General features: G+C 49.2%; 1 protein-coding gene across 2 annotated transcripts in view; it reads right to left on the bottom strand.

Moving 5' to 3' along the window:
* The window catches only part of bcl9l (BCL9 like), a 132501-nt gene that overhangs the window by 79088 nt on the left and 35064 nt on the right, over window positions 1-18349 (bottom strand). The gene's annotated exons all lie outside the window — the stretch shown is intronic.

The raw sequence follows: 18349 nt of genomic DNA, 5'->3' as shown, positions 1-18349 counted from the left end.
GGAAGGTGGCACGGTGGCGCATCGGTAGAGTTGCTGCCTCACAGCACCAGAGTTCTGAGTTCAATCCCGACTACAGGCGCTGTCTGTGCGGAGTTTGCATGTTCTCCCCGTGACCTGCCTCTATGTGTGTAGGATAGTGCTGGTGTACTATCATCCTGCACACAGCTAGCGATCGTTGGTCGGCGCGGACTCGGTGGGCCGAGAAGCCCGTTTCCGCGCAGTATCTCTAAAGTCTACACAATGGAGGAATGTAAAAAAGCAGGAACGTAATCCATAAACACAGCGGTCTGTGAATGATGGACGCCGATCAGAGCAAAAACTACGCTGCTAGTTCTTATTGCCACCTCTTAAGCTCTTTTACATTCAAGTGTACATCATCGGAACAGGCCATTCGGCCCACAATGGCTGTGCTATGCAAGAAGCCAAGTTAAACAAACATCTGTGGCCTCCCTTTGATCTGGTATTTTGTTGGTTCACATGCTTGATCAATGGTGTTTTATCATTAATGTTTTTTTATACCGTAACTGTCATTGTATGTCATGTTGTTACTTGTGGGCGGAGCACCAAGGCAAATTCCTTGTATGTGAATACTTGGCCAACAAACGTACTTACTAATCCCTTCCTACTGAATATGATCCATGTCGCTCCATAGAAACATAGAAAATACGTGCAGGAGTAGGCCATTCGGCCCTTCGAGCCTGCACCACCATTCAATATGATCATGGCTGATCATCCAACGTATCCATATGTCTATCCAAAACCCTCGTAAACACCAGCAGTGCATCAGTCTCCACCACCCCCGCCCCCCCGCGTATAAACACTTGCCTCCCACACCTCATTAAAACTTAACCCCACATCCTCCATCCATTTTCTGAAGAAGGGCCCCGACCCAAACTGTCATGTACTCATGTTACCCCCGCAATGCTTCCCGAGTTACTCCAGCACTTTGCGTTCTTTTGCGTAAACCACCATCGACAGTTCCTTGGTTTCCCACCTAACGGGCGCATTCTTGATTAATACGGCCATGGGGAGAGTGGGGGTTGAAACGGACAAGTTAGATCAGCCATGACTGAGTGGCGGGCGGTAGACTTGATGGGCCGAATGGCCCCAATTGTGCTCTCGTCACTTCTGAGCTAACGGCGGGTATGCCCTCTAGTCTGTGACCATTTGTTCCCCCCCCCCCCCCGGGGCCAGAGGTGCTCCTGAACCGGGCCCTGTCACACTGAAGCGGAGGGTAGACAAAAGTGCTGGAGAAACTCAGCGGGTGCAGCGGCATCTATGGAGCAAAGGAAATAGGCAACGTTTCGGGCCGAAACCCGGAAGGAAATAGGCAACGTTTCGGGCCGAAACCCGGAAGGAAATAGGCAACGTTTCGGGCCGAAACCCTGAAGGAAATAGGCAACGTTTCGGGACGAAACCCGGAAGGGTTTCGTCCCAAAACGTTGCCTATTTCCTTCGCTCCATAGATGCTGCTGCACCCGCTGAGTTTCTCCAGCACTTTTTGTCTACCTTCGATTTTCCAGCATCTGCAGTTCCGTCTTGAAAACACTGAAGCTGAGCCCTAATTCAATGATGAACTGAACTGGGTTGCCCAGCTGCAGAGTGAAGGTTTACTGCTGGCTGTAACTTGCTCCACTCATTCCCCTCCCACTTCCCCCCCACCATCCAAGCTCAGATTGTCTTACTACTGCACAGGAAGCCGTTGGGAGACATGTATGGTACAACGAGCGGTCAGGCCAGCATCATCTCCTGTAGCATGGACTAAATTAGCCCACTTACCGACCCAAGAATATCTAAAGTTGGACTTCCTGCCTGTCCAACTGCTCAACGCTGCACCCCACACGTCTGACTCAGCAGCAGGAGTACATCTGCAGTTACCACACACACACACACACTCTGCAGCTCAGAACCAGACACCGTACAGACCTGGTTCGATCCCGACTACGGGTGCACCTCCCCGTAATCGGCAAAGGTTTCCTCCGAGATCTTCGGTTTCCTCCCACGCTCCAAAGATCTACAGGTGTGTAGGTTAATTGGCTCGGTGTAAAATTGTCCCTAGTGTGTGTGTGTGTGTGTGTGTGCGCGCGCAGGGTAGCGTTAGTGTGCGGGGATCGCTGGTCGGTGCGGACTCGGTGGGCCGAAGAAGGGCGCTGTGTCTCAAAAACTAAACTAAACTTTGCATTCGCATAGCACCGTTTCCGATCTCTGATCATTGCCTCAGAGGGCGGTGGAGGCCGGTTCTCTGGATGCTTTCAAGAGAGAGCTGGATAGGGCTCTTAAAAATGGCGGAGTCAGGGGATATGGGGAGAAGGCAGGAACGGGGTACTGATTGGGGCTGGTCAGCCATGATCACAGTGAATGGCGGTGCTGGCTCGAAGGGCCGAATGGCCTCCTCCTGCACCTATTGTCTATTGTCTATAATTCTTGCAGCTGAGGAAGTGCTTTCCAAATAAGTCTTCGAATTGTTAAGAACAATAAATGCAGTGTTTTCCATTAGGATAGCCAAAAGGAATTAGTCACCAACTCAAGGAGCTCTGTGATGTCTTTTGGTCAAGAGATACAGCACGGAAACAGGCCCTTCGGCCCACCGAGTCCATGCCGGCCTGCGATCCCGCCGTACACTAGCACTATCCTCCTACACACTAGGGACAATTTACTGAAGCCAATAAAACGTCTTTGGAGTGTGGGAGGAAACCGGAGCCACCCATGTGGCCACGGGGTGAATGAGCAAACTATGTACAGACAGCACCCGTAGTCAGGATCGAACCTTCGGTCTCTGGCACCGTGCTGCCCCTTCACTACACTTGAGCGCGATAGACATGGCAGAATAAGTGAGGTTGGCAGAGGTGTCTAGGAAGGAACTACAGATGACAATCGACAATAGACAATAGGTGCAGGAATAGGCCATTCGGCCCTTCCAGCCAGCACCGCCATTCAATGTGATCATGGCTGATCATCCCCAATCAGTACCCCGTTCCTGCCATCTCCCCATATCCCCTGACTCCGCTATTTTTAAGAGCCCTATCTAGCTCTCTCTTGAAAGCATCCAGAGAACCTGCCTCCACCGCCCTCTGAGGCAGAGAATTCCACAGACTCACCATTTCTCTGTGAGAAAAAGCGTTTCCTCGTCTCCGTTCTAAATGGCTTACTCCTTATTCTTAAAACTGGTTTGGTGGCTTAAGCCGAAGGAAGGTAGACACAAAATGCTGGAGTAACTCAGCGGGACAGGCCCGTGTCTCTGAAGAGAAGGAACGGGTGACGTTTCGGGCTGAGACCCTTCTTCACACTGAAGACCACGGGAAAGTGAAACGAGAGATATAGACAGTGAAGTGGAGAGATATGGAACAAATGAATGAAAGATGTGCAACAAAGGTAACAATGGTAAAGGAAAAGGGCTTTGTTAGCAGTAGCTAGGTCAGAATGAAAGCTGGTGCGACTTGGGTCGGGGAGGGATGGAGAGAGAGGGAGTGTAGGCGTTACTTAAATTTGGAGAAATCAATGGTTATACCACTGGGCTGTAAGCTGCCCAAGCGAAATACGAGGTGCTGTTCTTGGTTCTTGGTCCTCCAAATATTCCAAATGGAATTTAAACTGGAGGTGGTGAAGGGAGGGCTTAAGCCAGAAAGGGTTATTGGGAAGGAAGAGCTACTTTAAATTTAGTTGCATCTGGTTGGGTAACTATAGTTGGGTGGAGATTATTCCATGCTTTAATTGTGTGTGCGGGGGAAGAACGAATTGCTGTAACACATCTGTCGTTGTAGCTGGGATCACAAATTGTTCCTCCAGTTTACGTGTGGCCGCACTCCCGACAGTGGAGGAGGCCTAGGACAGAAAGGTCAGAGCGGGAGTGGGGAGGGGAATTAAAGGTAGACAAAAGTGCTGGAGAAACTCAGCGGGTGCAGCAGCATCTATGGAGCGAAGGAAATAGGCAACGTTTTGGGCCAAAACCCAAAGGAAATAGGCAACGTTTTGGGCCAAAACCCAAAGGAAATAGGCAACGTTTTGGGCCAAAACCCAAAGGAAATAGGCAACGTTTTGGGCCAAAACCCAAAGGAAATAGGCAATGTTTCGGGCCGAAACCCAAGGGTTTCGACCCGAAACGTTGTCTATTTCCTTCGCTCCATAGATGCTGCTGCACCCGCTGAGTTTCTCCAGCATTTTTGTGTACCCTGAAAGTGACTTCAACGTATCTGCGTTGACAGACAATGTTTCGCTTTGCCATTTCAGAGTCAGCCTGATCTGTTTGGATCGGGAGTCACACTTACACAGACCAGACTTAATAAGGATCCTGACCCAAAAACGTCACCTGCCCATGTCCTCCGGAGGTGCTGTGGAAGAAAGAACTGCAGATGCTGGTTTACATGAAAGATAGGCACAAAATGCTGATGTATCTCAGTGGGTCAGGCAGCATCTCTGGAGAAAAGGAATAGGTGACGTTGCCTATTTCCATCGCTCCATAGATGCTGCTGCACCCGCTGAGTTCCTCCAGCACTTTTGTCTACCTTCAATTTTCCAGCATTCCTTCTTAAACAAGGGGAATTAAAGAGTCCAGCAACCGGGAGATCTGGGGACTGAGCGAAGGTGTTCAGTGAAACAATGTCTCCTGGTCTGTTCTCAGCCCCCCCCCCCCTTTCTTCGTAGGCGTGTGTGTCCCTTCAGATTCACACCAGGACCCAATTAGATAAAGATCTGCTTGGAGGGAGAGCAGAGGCATTGCGGTCGATGGCATAACAGGCGGGAGGTGCTAAACAGATATTACCAAGGCCCCGGAGTTTTGCAAACAGCAGCTCATTAATTTTGCGTTGCCTGATGTGACTGATTTGAGTGCTATTCTCTGCTCCCAGGCACTCCAATGTGAGAGTGTGAAGCTAGAGAGCTAGCTAACTGCCTGGCGCTAGCAATTCATCTGTGGCCCCAACGTCTCCCCGTCCTGACACCAACACCGTTTTACCTACATTCACCCATTTTCCTCAAAAGTCAAAAGTCTGCTTACCCACCACACCACCTCCAGGCCCCTCAGATCGGCCGACTTGGGGGTTACTGAACGTCCAGGCATAAGCTCAGGGTGACCACGCCTTTGCGGTTGCAGCTCCTAGACTGTGGAACAGCATCCCCTCTTCTCATCAGAACTGCCACGTCCATCGACTCCTTTAAGTCGAGACTTAAAACTCATCTTTACTCCCAAGCCTTTCTTGACGTCCTCTGAGGGAGGGCTACATGTATGTATTTATGTATGTACTTAATCCATGAACCACTGTTGTATAACGTTAGTACCTCCACCAATGTAAAGTACTTTGGCCAACGAGAGTTGTTTTTTAAATGTGCTGTAGAAATAAAAGTGACTTGACTTGACCTGCCAGACCCAGGTTGTTAATTTGAAAGAGAAAAAGGTTTGAAACTCAAGTGACGCTGATCAATGTGATCATCGATGATTTGCAAGGGGCGATGTCGGCTTCAGGCTCCGAGACTTGCCCCCTTCACAACCCCTCGCTGTGCATCTCAAAGCCAGTTATTCCCATGTCCCATCCAGTGGCCAGAACACCAGCTCTGGATTCAGCGCTAGATCGAGAATAAAACCCTTGAAGTCCCCCGAAAGAACACGCGCCGATATTTTACAACCACCTCCTAAAATACATATTAAAGCTAACCGGAGATAGACACAGTGCCCTGGTAACTCAGCGGGTCAGACGGTATCTCTGGAGAAAAAAGTTTGGGTGACGTTTCGGTTTCGAGCTTCAGACTGAGAGTAGAGTGGGGGGAGGAGGGGAAGAGAACTGGAGACATATACTCATATCCTGCCCATACTCAGAAAATCTTTCCTACCTCCAATTCACACACCCCCCCACTCTAATTTTCCTACCTCCCGCCTCCTACTCCCCCACCCCTCCCCGCCCACCTACTTTCAGTCTGAATAAGGGTTCCCACCCAAAACGTCATCCACCCTTTCTCTCCAAAGATGCTGCCTGTCCCGCTGAGTTGCACAGGCACTTTGTGTCCATCTTCGGTATAAAGCAGCTTCCTTCCAACACGGTTAATATTACGCTTGCTCTTGTTTTAGGATCCCAGCAGCATAAAAACTGACCGTGTGGTTTCCACAGTACCATTTTGGATGTGGAAAGAGCTCTCCGAGTCTACCTCTCATCGTTTGTGCCTGAAAGAACTGCAGATGCGGGTTGAAATCCAAGGTAGACACAAAATGCTGGAGTAACTCGGCGGGAATGGCCAGCATCTCTGGGGAGAAGGAAATGGGTGACGTTTCGGGTCGAGACCTCGAAGGTAACTCAGCGGGACAGGCAGCATCTCTGACCCCTTTGGGGTCTCGACCCGAAACGTCGCCCATTCCTTCTCCCCAGAGATGCTGTCTGTCCCGCTGAGTTACTCCAGCATTTTGCTGCCTGTCCCTCTGAGTTACTCCAGCATTTTGCTGCCTGTCCCTCTGAGTTACTCCAGCATTTTGCTGGCTGTCCCTCTGAGTTACTCCAGCAGTTACTCCAGCATCTACTTTCTACCTCATCTTTAACTGTTTCATTATATTACCGTTCAAGAAGGAACTGCGGATGCTGGAAAATCGAAGGGGGGCAAAAATGCTTGGAGAACCTCAGCGGGTTCGGCAGCATCTATGGAGCGAAGGAAATAGGCGACGTTTCGGGTTTGAGACTGAAGAAGGGTTTCGGCCCCGAAACGTTGCCTATTTCCTTCGCTCCATAGATGCTGCCGCACCCGCTGAGTTTCTCCAGCACTTTTGTCTACCTTCGTAGCTTGCCGCAGGGTGGGTCCATTTCGACGTCCCGCTACGACTGTGACTGTCGCCGGCAGTCGCCTACAAATTCGCCTAAGTGGGACAGGCCCTTGAGGCTTTTCACTGTACCTCGGTACACGTGACAATAGCATCTGAGTGTTACTTCCCCATTCACGTGCCCTTTGTTCATCCTCTCTATACATCCACCCACCGCACCTCCCTAGACGCATCAGATTCAGATTCAAACGTTATTGTCATTGTGCAGTGTACAGTACAGAGACAACGAAATGCAGTTAGCATCTCCCCTGAAGAGCGAACATAGAATATGAGCAATAAATATATATATATATATATATATATATATATATATATACGTACATACAGTAGTAGTAATGCAATTTTTCTGGGGGATGGGGTGTCCAGGGGGGGGGGGGGGGGGGGGGGGACTGGCAATCACCGAGATACAGAGTCACCCTGCACCACCTGTGGCTGTGGGCGGCACGGTGGCGCAGCTGTAGGAGCAGTGCGGACAGTCACAGCAGAGTGCCCAAGTTATTCGAAGGGACTGGCAGAATTGAGGTTTAACACGAGGTGATATCCGAGTGGCAATGCCATAGATACACAGACAGCGCCTTGGACGGGGCATTCAATAATACATTACTCTAAACTTACCTTGGCTGTGGATATAATAAATCAAACAAGCCCCTACAGTCTGACGCTAGACTCAATTGCATGCAGCCAAACCAAGTTAGACGGTGGATACAAGCACAATAAACCAAAGCCTAAACGTTAGAGACTAGAACCAAGTGCTGTAAATCACAACCCCAAGAGCCAGACATCGATTTCAAGTTCAGTAAATCAAACCGAGACAGACACTCACGATGTAGCAATTCAAAACCTGATGGCAAGATATTAGGCCCAGGAATAATAAACCAAACAGCAACATTCAGACATTGGGCGAAGGTACAGTCTAGAGAGGGCCTGTCCCACTTCCCCGAGTTATTCACGAGTTCTCCCGAGTTTCCAAACTCGCAGAATGTTCGTAACGGGTCCGTAGGAGCCCCTGGATATATCGTAGCGGTTCGCTACGCCAGCCACGGGTACGCGGGGCTATTTTGTTTACTCGTGGACATTTTTCATCGGGCTGGTAAAAACGTCCCGACTTACCCACGGCTGGCATAACGAGCCGCTACGATATATCCACGGACTCTTAGGGCTCGTAACGAACATTCTTCGAGTTTGAAAACTCGGGAGAATTCGTGAATAACTCGGGACAGTGGGACAAGCCCTTAAGGCAGAGTATGCCAACTCCCTTGCACAGTAAACCCAGGATGTCCCAGAATGATTTAAGCCAAGCAGATAATGTTGAATAGCGATGATCACTGCAAAGTTGGACATTCACGGATGGCTGTTTGAGGAAAGCAGCGTTTAAACATCGAGACCTCAAACCCAGGACAAAACTCTTGGTCTACAGGGAAGCAACGATTCTTCTCACCAATAGCAGGCCCATCAAGGTACGCAAAAGATTTCATCAATGTCGTCTCATCAAAGTGCTTCCGGACGAGGGATAATAAGCTGGAAAGTGTCGAGGGATTTGAGAGGACGTTGCCAGGACTCAAGAACCTGAGCTGGAGGGAGAGGTTGAGCAGGCTCGGACTTAAACCCGTCCCACGGTACGAGTTCATTCCAAGAGCTCTCCCGAGTTTGCCCTGATTCGAACTCGGAGATTTACGGTAATGGCCACTCGTCAGTACTCGGGGCTCTCGTGGACATTTTTCATCGTGTTGAAAAATCTTCACGAGTCTTCCCGTGCTTACCTGCCGTTAGCGAGTCTTCCCGAGTACCTGTCGTTAGCGTAACGAGCCGCTAAGAGACGTCCCCGGGCTCCGATGTGCCCGCTACGTTCATTCTCTGTGTTTACCACGAGTTTGATTTACGGGCACATTAGATGCAACAACATTAAAATGTACAATAAATGACCATGATGATGTAAAAAACCTGTGGTCAACCTGTGGTCCTCTGAGGGAGGGCTATATGTATGTATTTATGTATGTACTTAATCTATGAACCAATGTTGTATAACGTTAGGTCTCCACCAATGTAATGCACTTTGGTCAACGAGAGGTGTTTTTTAAATGTGCTATAGAAATAAAAGTGGCTTGACTTGTGGAATTCATTGCCAAGCCAATGGCCGCTTTTAAGGTCGAGATTGACAAATACTTGATTGGTGATGGGGAGAAGGCAGGAGAATGGGGTTGAGAGTGGAAAATAGATCAGCCATGATTGATGGGCGGCGTGGACTCGACGGGCTGAATGGCCTAATTCTGCTCCTACGACTTATGAACCAGTGCGTGGAGCGACCAGTGAAGTGGAGAATCCCTCGAGGTCCAACTGATTGAGGTTAGGGTTGGTCCGAGAACATGGTGGCTGATTGGAAGATGCAGTTCTTGAACCTTGAGGCAATGGCGCTCACACTCCTGTGACTTCCTCCCAGTGGCAGCATTCCTTCAATAATATTCAGCGCGTAACAGCCTCAAATATGTGTTCAAGTTTCCAGGGCGGGTGTGTCAGAGCGTGGAAGGGTCAAAGTGCAAAAGGCCTATATGTTTTTCTGGCTTTGCCTCCTGTTCAGACAAGCTCAGCGCTAAAGTGCTCATTCTTTTGACATCAGATCCTTCCGTAGCCTTGCACTTCCTAATCTTGGCCATCACCTCCAGCCCTCCCAGAGCCAATCCTGCCTTCGCACACATCCCCAATGTCTTCAGGGGCAGGTTCCACTCTCTGCGGCTGCGAAGAGCCCGAGCTCTGGCATTCCTTCACTGAATAATGCCGTCGTTCATTAAAATACAAGTTGCGTCACACCCTGCACCTTACTTCCTCCTCAGTGTCAACATTTATTTATTTGGCAGCACTTTCGCGAAGCACCTCGGGACATTTATCCCAAGCAAAAGGAGAAATGCATAAGCGAGATGTTTTAGACACAGAAAGCCAGAGTAACTCAGCGGATCAGGCAGCGGCATCTCTTCTTCTTGTGTGCAGCCTGCACAGCCCAAAGTTGTGGGACCACTTGTTCTATTTGATCTTACTTGATTGCATTCGTCGAAACAGGGCGGACCACGTGGAGGTTGCAATCTCCCACCCCTTGCAGCATCTCTGGGGAGGAGGAATAGGTGACGTTTCGGGTCGAGACCCTTCTTTTCAGACCAAGGGTCAGGGTGGGGGAGATTGCAACCTCCACCTGGTCCGCCCTGTTTCGACGAATGCAATCAGCCCGGCGTGGACAATAGAATAGAACAAGTTGTCCTACAACTTTAGGCTGCGCACGCCATACGTACACGAAGAAGAGTCACGGGAGATGGAAATGAGAGATATAGACGGTGATATGGAGAGATAGAAGAAACAAATGAACGATATACACAAAAGTAACCTTGATAATGGAAAGAGGCCATTGTTAGCTGTTGCATTAAATAGGCAGCAAGCGGTAGGCAGATCACACAGACATAAGCATCTGATGCAGACTGAAGAGGAAGGAGTTAAATCCACCCAGTTGGTCCCAGTCGTGTCTGCTCTTCACTCCACGCCATCTGTTCCATTCTTGCTGTAGTAAATGACATCAGCAGCACATTCCACAGCTAGCACAGACTCCCAAAATAGCCGTGGTGTGATCAGCCTTCCTGCCTCCCTCACCGCCTGTGCCGAACCACGCTCACCACCGGCTCCCCGACTGTGCAGCCGACTGGCCAACATGACGGCTGGCCGCCCTGTCAGACCAAGGCCGCTCCCGCACAAGCTCACAGTCCCTCTCCCTCTCCCTCTCTCTCTGAAACTCCAGGTTCATTAACTTAAAGGCTCTCCGAACCGTCCCTCCACCCTGGAGGTGTGTGGATTGCAGAAGAGACTCTCACAAGGCCAATAAAGAGGAGAGTTAATATCTCCGAATCGGCCGTCAGGCCCTGGATGGCCAGAAGGGTTTCCAATGGTATCAACACATCCAACGAGCAGCATCTCCCGAGCACTGGGACTGATGTCTAATTACACAGCGAGCTTGCGGTGAGCAACTGAGCTGCAGGGGATGTACAAAATGAGAAACACTGCAAGACTGAAATAAAACTGGAAAATTGCTGCGTGAAAAAAAATTGTGATGGTCACTCATTAACCCTTTGTCACCCTCTGCGCAGATACAAGCTTCCTTGAATGTTGGACTTTTTTTTAATACTGGTTTAAGATAAAGGGTCACAGCAGCATGAATTCAGTTTGGTTCAGTTAAGTTGTTATTTTAGTTTGTTGCCACGCTAACCAGTCAGCAGAAAGACAATACATGATTACAATCGAGCCGTGTACTGTGTACTGATACACATGGCGAGGGCCAGAAGGGTTTCATGAATTCACCTCTCCACACTGCGATACTCACTACAACTACATGCAACAATACATGCATGGAGCATCTGACAGCACTGAGCCTGGAATCCCTGCAATTTAGTTGATCAGTTATAGGAGCAGAATTAGGCCATACAGCCCACCAATTCTACTCCGCCATTCAATCATGACAGATCCAGCTTTCCCTCCAAACCCCATTCTCCTGCCTTCTCCCCATAACCCCCGACACCCACACTAATCAATCTACGCCTTAAAAATATCCATTGACTTGGCCTCCACAGCTTTCTGTGGCGATTAATTGCACAGATTCATCACCCTGTGACTAAAGATATTCCTCCTCATCTCCTTTATAAAGGTGCGTCCGTTAATACTGAGGCTGCGGCCTCTGGTCCCAGACTCTCACCCTTCTGAAGGAGGGCCTTGTTGAAACTTACCAAATAAGTCTGGATAGAGCGGATGTGGAAAAGATGCTTCCACTCGAGGGAGAGTCTAGGACCAGAGGGCACAGCCTCAGAATAAAAGGGCACTAGAGAGGGTGGTAGAAGAACAGCCAGCTGAAGGAGAACTTGCATAGTCCCATGCAAGCAGTGACACGGGTAAGTAAGTTTATTGGCCAAGTATTCACATACAAGGAATTTGCCTTGGTGCTCCGCCCACAAGTAACAACATGACATACAGTGACAGTTACGAATGACTCAGAAAACACTAAACATTAATAACAATAAAACATTAATGATTAAACACCATTGATCAAGCATGTGAACCAACAAAATACCAGATCAAAGGGAGGCGACAGATTTTTGGCTGTTGAGTAGAGCAACTACTCGTGGATAAAAAGCAGTTTTTATGTCTGGCTGTGGCAGAATTGACAGTCCGGAGTCGCCTTCCAGAGGGAAGTGATTCAAAGAGTTTGTGGCCAGGGTGAGAGGGGGCAGAGATGATCTTGCCCGCTCGCTTCCTGGCCCTTGCAGGTAGACAGGGTGGTGAAGGACTTGCAGTCATCAATCAGGGTATTGATTTGAAACATAATGTTAGAGCTCAACAAGACGTTGGTAAACCACATTTGGGGTGCTCAGTTGTCTTGGTCACCCTGCTACAGCAAGAATGTCCTTACACCGGGAAGGGTGCATGGGAATATTATTGGGTTTGAAGGGTTAGATGAAAAAGAGTGGCCGGATAGATTATATAATGTTCCTAGAGTTTCAGAAGCTGTGGGGTGACCTTAGAAGTTTAGAACGTCACGAGAGGCATAGACAAGCTAAACAGCAACAGTATATTCCCCAGGTTAGGGGCAGAGGTTTAAGATGCAACACTTACGGGGATATGGGGAGAAAGCAGGAACAGGGTACTGATTTGGGATGATCAGCCATGATCATATTGAATATCCACGCTGTATATCTAAACTAAACTAATAGGGAAAGTTTATACACGAAGATAGGCACAAAATGCTGGAGTAACTCAGTTGCTGGAGTAACAGGCAGTGTCTCTGGAGAGAATGCTGGAGTAACAGGCAGTGTCTCTGGAGAGAAGGAATGGGTGATGAATGAAATTGGAAATAGGGTGAGCGAAGGAAATAGGCAACGTTTCGGGCCGAAACCCTGAAGGGTTTCGGCCCGAAACGTTGCCTATTTCCTAAAGGGTTTCGGCCCGAAACTTTGCCTATTTCCTAAAGGGTTTCGGCACGAAACGTTGCCTATTTCCTAAAGGGTTTCGGCCCGAAACGTTGCCTATTTCCTTCGCTCCATAGATGCTGCTGCACCCGCTGAGTTCCTCCAGCATTTTTGTCTACCTTCGATTTTCCCGCATCTGCAGTTCCTTCTTAAACACATAAGAATTGAAGGATGATGGCTTCAGATGAAGGAACAACAGTGAAGCATAAACAGTGGAATGACCAAACGCATCAAATGGCCAAAGATAAGACACAAAATGCTGGAGTAACTCAGCGGGACAGGCAGCATCTCTGGAGAGAAGGAATGGGTGACGTTTCGGGTCGAGCCCCTTCTTCAGACTGAGAGTCGGGGGAGAGGGAGACGAGAGATAATAGGCGGTGATGTAGAAGTAACCTCGACACTGTCGTTCTCATATCAGGGAGATGGTTCGGAGTCTGTCGGGCATGAAACAGCCCAGCCAGGCCGTGCCAATCGACGGACACGCCCCAGTTGCTACTCCTTCTCTGCTAAGAAGTCCAAGAGACCGAGGAAGTGGCGGTTGCCGTGGTGACAGAACACAGACACGGTTTTTTAGCAAACATGTTCAAGTTCAGCGTCTGTTTGCTGAGTAAAGAGGCAGGGAGCAGAAACTATCAGCCAGCGAGATGCCACTCCCACCGCACGCTATTTAGATTAATTGTGGACAAATCCAGCCTCCCTAACTCCCTTAAGAGCCTGTCCCACTTAGACGATTTTTTCGGGCGACTTGCCGGCACCTGTCAGTCGCCAGCGGGTCGCCGAAAATTTTCAAACGTGTCGAAAATCCAGCGGCAACCAGAATAAATAAGGTACGACTCTTTGGGCGACTAAGATTGTTAAGGGCTTGGACCCGCCAGAGGCAGGAAACATGTTCCCGATGTTGGGGGAGTCCAGAACCAGGGGCCACACAGTTTACGAATAAGGGGTAAACCATTTAGAACGGAGACTAGGAAACACTTTTTCTCACAGAGAGTGGTGAGTCTGTGGAATTCTCTGCCTCAGAGGGCGGTGGAGGCAGGTTCTCTGGATACTTTCAAGAGAGAGCTAGATAGGGCTCCTAAAAATAGCGGAGTCAGGGGATATGGGGAGAAGGCAGGAACGGGGTACTGATTGGGGATGATCAGCCATGATCACATTGAATGGCGGTGCTGGCTCGAAGGGCCGAATGGCCTCCTCCTGCACCAATTGCCTATTGATCTACTCACCACCCCAAACAGGCGTCAGTCACCCCGCGATGTAGACTCAGTGGGACGAAGGGTCGGCTTCCACGCTGTATCTCTAAACTAAACTAAACTAAACTAAACCAAGGAGCAGTGAGAATGCCGGGACTCCCGACCGGCACCACCAGGGACGTTATCACCACATGGATTGCCACATCGGCTCAAGGCAGCAGCTCATCATCATTCCTTTACAAAGCACAAGTACAGATAGGCAGTACGTGCTTGCCTTGTCAGTGACGTCTATATCCTGGCACGGAATAAGATTTTTAAAAAAAAACTTCTCTAAAGGCCGATTCAACAGAAGAACTGATAAGGGCCTGTCCCACTTGCCGATTTTTTTCGGGGCGACTTCCGGCATCGTTGACCGATGTATCGGGTTACCGAAAAATTTGTGGCGTGGCGCGGCGTGACGGCGTATTGACGCACGGTGTTTTTTCAAGCGTCGCAACATTTTTCTAAGTGTAAGTTGTACCTAGTAAGTTATAGGACGACAGATGGCACAATGGGCTAAGTGTTCGGCTGGCAACCGGAAGGTAGCTGGTTCGTATCCCGCTTGGAGTGCATACTGTCGTTGTGTCCTTGGGCAAGACACTTCACCCACCTTTGCCTGTGTGTGTGGATGTAATTATGTGAAGCACTTTGGGGTCAATGCAAGTTGACTAAAAATGTGCTATATAAATAAAGAAATTTAAATTTAGTATAGAATAGTGTTAATGTGTGGGGATCGCTGGTCGATGCAGACTCGGTGGGCTGAAGGGCCTGTTTCCTCGCCGTATCTCTAAACTAAACCAAATTCGCCCCTTCATACATCTCCTTTAAACATTGCCCCTCTCATCTTAAAGCCGTACCCTTGAGCATTCGATTTTGCCATTCCAGGATAAAGATTCTGACCATCTACCCCATGCACGCCTCTAATAGTTTTATATACATCTTACCAGATCCCTCCGAGACAGTTGGCAATGCGGAGAAAATGTCTGTGGAATTCTCTGCCTCAGAGGGCGGTGGAGGCGGGTTCTTTGGATACTTTCAAAAGAGAGCTAGATAGGGCTCTTAAAAATGGCGGAGTCAGGGGATATGGGGAGAAGGCAGGAACGGGGTACTGATTGGGGATGATCAGCCATGATCACATTGAATGGCGGTGCTGGCTCAAAGGGCCAATAGACAATAGGTGTAGGAGTAGGCCATTTGGCCCTTCGAGCCAAATGGCCTACTCCTGCACCTATTGTCTATGATCAAGGAAGGCGCTGTGTGACTGACAGCCTTCCGCCTGTGACCTAATTTTAACGGCATGTGTAGTGTGGCGCATACCTGTCGGCCCCTCTCCCCTGCACCCAGACAGACAGAATCTCAGCAACAAATCTCAATTAGACGTATGGCCTCAGATGCGCTAAGGAGTGCGTCAGGACCTGCCATCAGACACAGTCCCCCGGCACTGCTCATTCAGCATCGAGCATCAACACTTGAACAAATAACTACCTCCAACCATTTCCTGTTTTGAGTCATTATTATCCACTTCCTGCTAAGCTGTGAAGTCAAAAAATTCTCAGCAACGGTTGTCAGTTGAGTCACGGCCCGAACGTCTGAGAGAGAGAGAGAGACACACACACACACACACACACACACACACACACACACACACACACACACACACACACACACACACACACACACACACACAGACACACACAGACACACACAGACACACAAAAAGTTGGTGTAACTCAGCGGGTTAGGCAGCATCTCTGGGGAGAAGGAACAGGTCAAGACTCTTCTTCAGAGACTCTGGTTACTTGGCTGAAAACCCCCTGTCCTTAAATAGCCCAGAGCGGGTCGATAACCAGCACCCAACCTGTTGCATTCAGACAGATCTATTCCATGGGGCGCCTGAACCCTGCAGTAAATTAAGTTGAAGTTCAGTCTGAAGAAGGGTCTCGACCCGAAATATCGCCCGTTCCTTCTCCCCGGAGTTGCTGCCTGTCCCGCTGAGTTACTCCAGCTTTTTGTGCCTATCTTTGGTTTAAACCAGCATCTGCAGGACCTTCCTGCGCAAGTTGAAGCCCTGCTCTGTTCGTGCCAAAACAGACATCTGGTTTGATGCCTTGTGGGCCCGAGAGAGAGGGAGCAACTGAATGATGCTGAGGGGTTTGTCGCTGGGATGTGGGTGGGATTAAAGGCTCTCCCTTTCTTTCATAGTTCGTAGGTTGTCGGAGCAGAATTAGGCGATTTCTATCCCACCATTCAATCACGGCTGATCTCTGTTGGGGAGGACCTCAGTCTAAGGTCCTTCCGCTGCTGGACATGGGGGGGCAGGGTGTTGTGGAGATGCTCCTCAAAAATAAGGGAAGGGATTCCACGCCAGTGGGCCACATCTGAAAATAGGTGCAGGAGTAGGCCATTCTTCCCTTAGAACCAGCACCGCCATTCAATATGATCATGGCTGATCATCCAAAATCTGTACCCCGTTCCTGCTTTTTCCCCCCATATCCCTTGAATCCGATAGCCACAAGAGCTAAATCTAACTCAACCAAACTCTAGAATATGTGAAGCTGGAGTAACTCAGCGGGACAGGCAGGCAGCATCTCTGGAGAGAAGGAATGGGTGACGTTTCGGGTCGAGACCCTTTCTTCAGACTGGTTAGGGGGTAAGGGAAACGAGAGATATGGATGGTGATGTGGAGAGATAAAGAACAATGAATGAAAGATTTGCATAAAAAGTAACAATGACAAGGGAAACAGGCTGTTTGTAGGGTGAAAATGAGAAGCAAGTGCGACTTGGGTGGGGGAGGGATAGAGAGAGAGAGAGAGAGAGAGAGAGGAAATGCCGGGGCTACCTGAAGTGAGAGAAATCAATATTCATAGCACTGGGCTGTAAGCTGCCTAAGCGAAACATGAGATGCTGTTCCTCCAATTTGCATGTAGCCGCTCTGACAACGGAGGAGACCAGGGACAGAAAGGTCTGTGTGGGAATGGGAAGGAGAATTAAAGTGTCCAGCAACCGGGAGATCAGCCGGAAGGTTATTAGAATATTGTTTAAGAAGGAACTGCAGATGCTGGAAAATCGAAGGTAGACAAAAGTGCTGGAGAAACTCAGCGGGTGCGGCAGCATCTATGGAGCGAAGGAAATAGGCAAGGAAATAGGCAATGTTTCGGGCCGAAACCCTTTGGGTTTTGGCCCGAAACGTTGCCTATTTCCTTCGCTCCATAGATGCTGTTGCACCCGCTGAGTTTCTCCAGCACTTTTGTCTACCAGGTAATTAGAATAGGTGCCCTTAGTGCGCTCCCCGTGAATTGTAAGCAGCAGGCTGTGAAAATCAACGTGTTGTTGGGGCAAAAGCCATCAGCTGGCCAAGCAAGCACAGGGAAATGTGTAATCAGGAATTTGGGTTCAAATAGTTCTGGGTGACCTGAAGGTACAGCGTGTAAAGGCGGAAGGCATAGCTTAGTATAGTTTCGAGATACAGCGTGGAAACATGCCCTTGGGCCCACCGACCGAGACTGCGCAAAACAGCGGCCAAACCGGGGGTGGGAGATTGCAACCTTCACGTGGCCCGTCCTGTTTCGATGAATGCAATCAACCCGGCGTGCACAATCAAATAAGATCAAATAGAACACGCTGTCCTACAACTTTAGGCTGTGCACCCCTAACACTATCCTACACACCCTAGGGACAATTTACCATTTTTTTTTTTTTTAACCGAAGCCAATTAACCTACAAACCTGCACGTCTTTGGAAAGTGGGAGGAAACCGGATCACCTGGAGGAAACCCTCGCAGGTCACGGGGAGAACGTACAAACCCCGTACAGACTGCACTTGTAGTCAGGATCGAACCCCGGGTCTCTGGCGCTGTGAGGCAGCAACTCTACCGCTGCTGCGCCCTTGTGCCGCCCTCTAAACCCGCTTGGAAACTATTGGAACATATCAAATCTAAAAGGTAACAGGCATGGCCTTCAGTCGAAAGGCTGATTGATGCAAGGGCGGAGGCAAATTATGTCGCAGTAGTCTTCTCCCAAAAACAGAGACATCCTCATTACAGACCCAGCTAGAAAATGCACCAACCCAGTCTCATCGAGCAATGGGCATCAACATGCAATTCCCGCTCAGACAAAACGCATGCTGTTTTATTCCTAAATTAAAACTCCCCCTGCATGCGTGTTAGTATTTGAACTTCTGCTATTTAAATATTAGTTTAGGCATCCGGGTTACTAACTCAGTAAGGTGATCAATCCGATATTGCCCCAACCCTCTTACCAAGTAATTCCTGCAACAATCCATTGGAAGTACTATGCGCTCAAACTCACTGCCAAACCCGTCTCCGACACAACTTT

The sequence above is a fragment of the Amblyraja radiata genome, chromosome 33 (genome assembly GCF_010909765.2).
Source record: "Amblyraja radiata isolate CabotCenter1 chromosome 33, sAmbRad1.1.pri, whole genome shotgun sequence".
Classification (NCBI taxonomy): domain Eukaryota; kingdom Metazoa; phylum Chordata; class Chondrichthyes; order Rajiformes; family Rajidae; genus Amblyraja; species Amblyraja radiata.
This window is presented reverse-complemented; position numbering and strand designations above follow the sequence as displayed.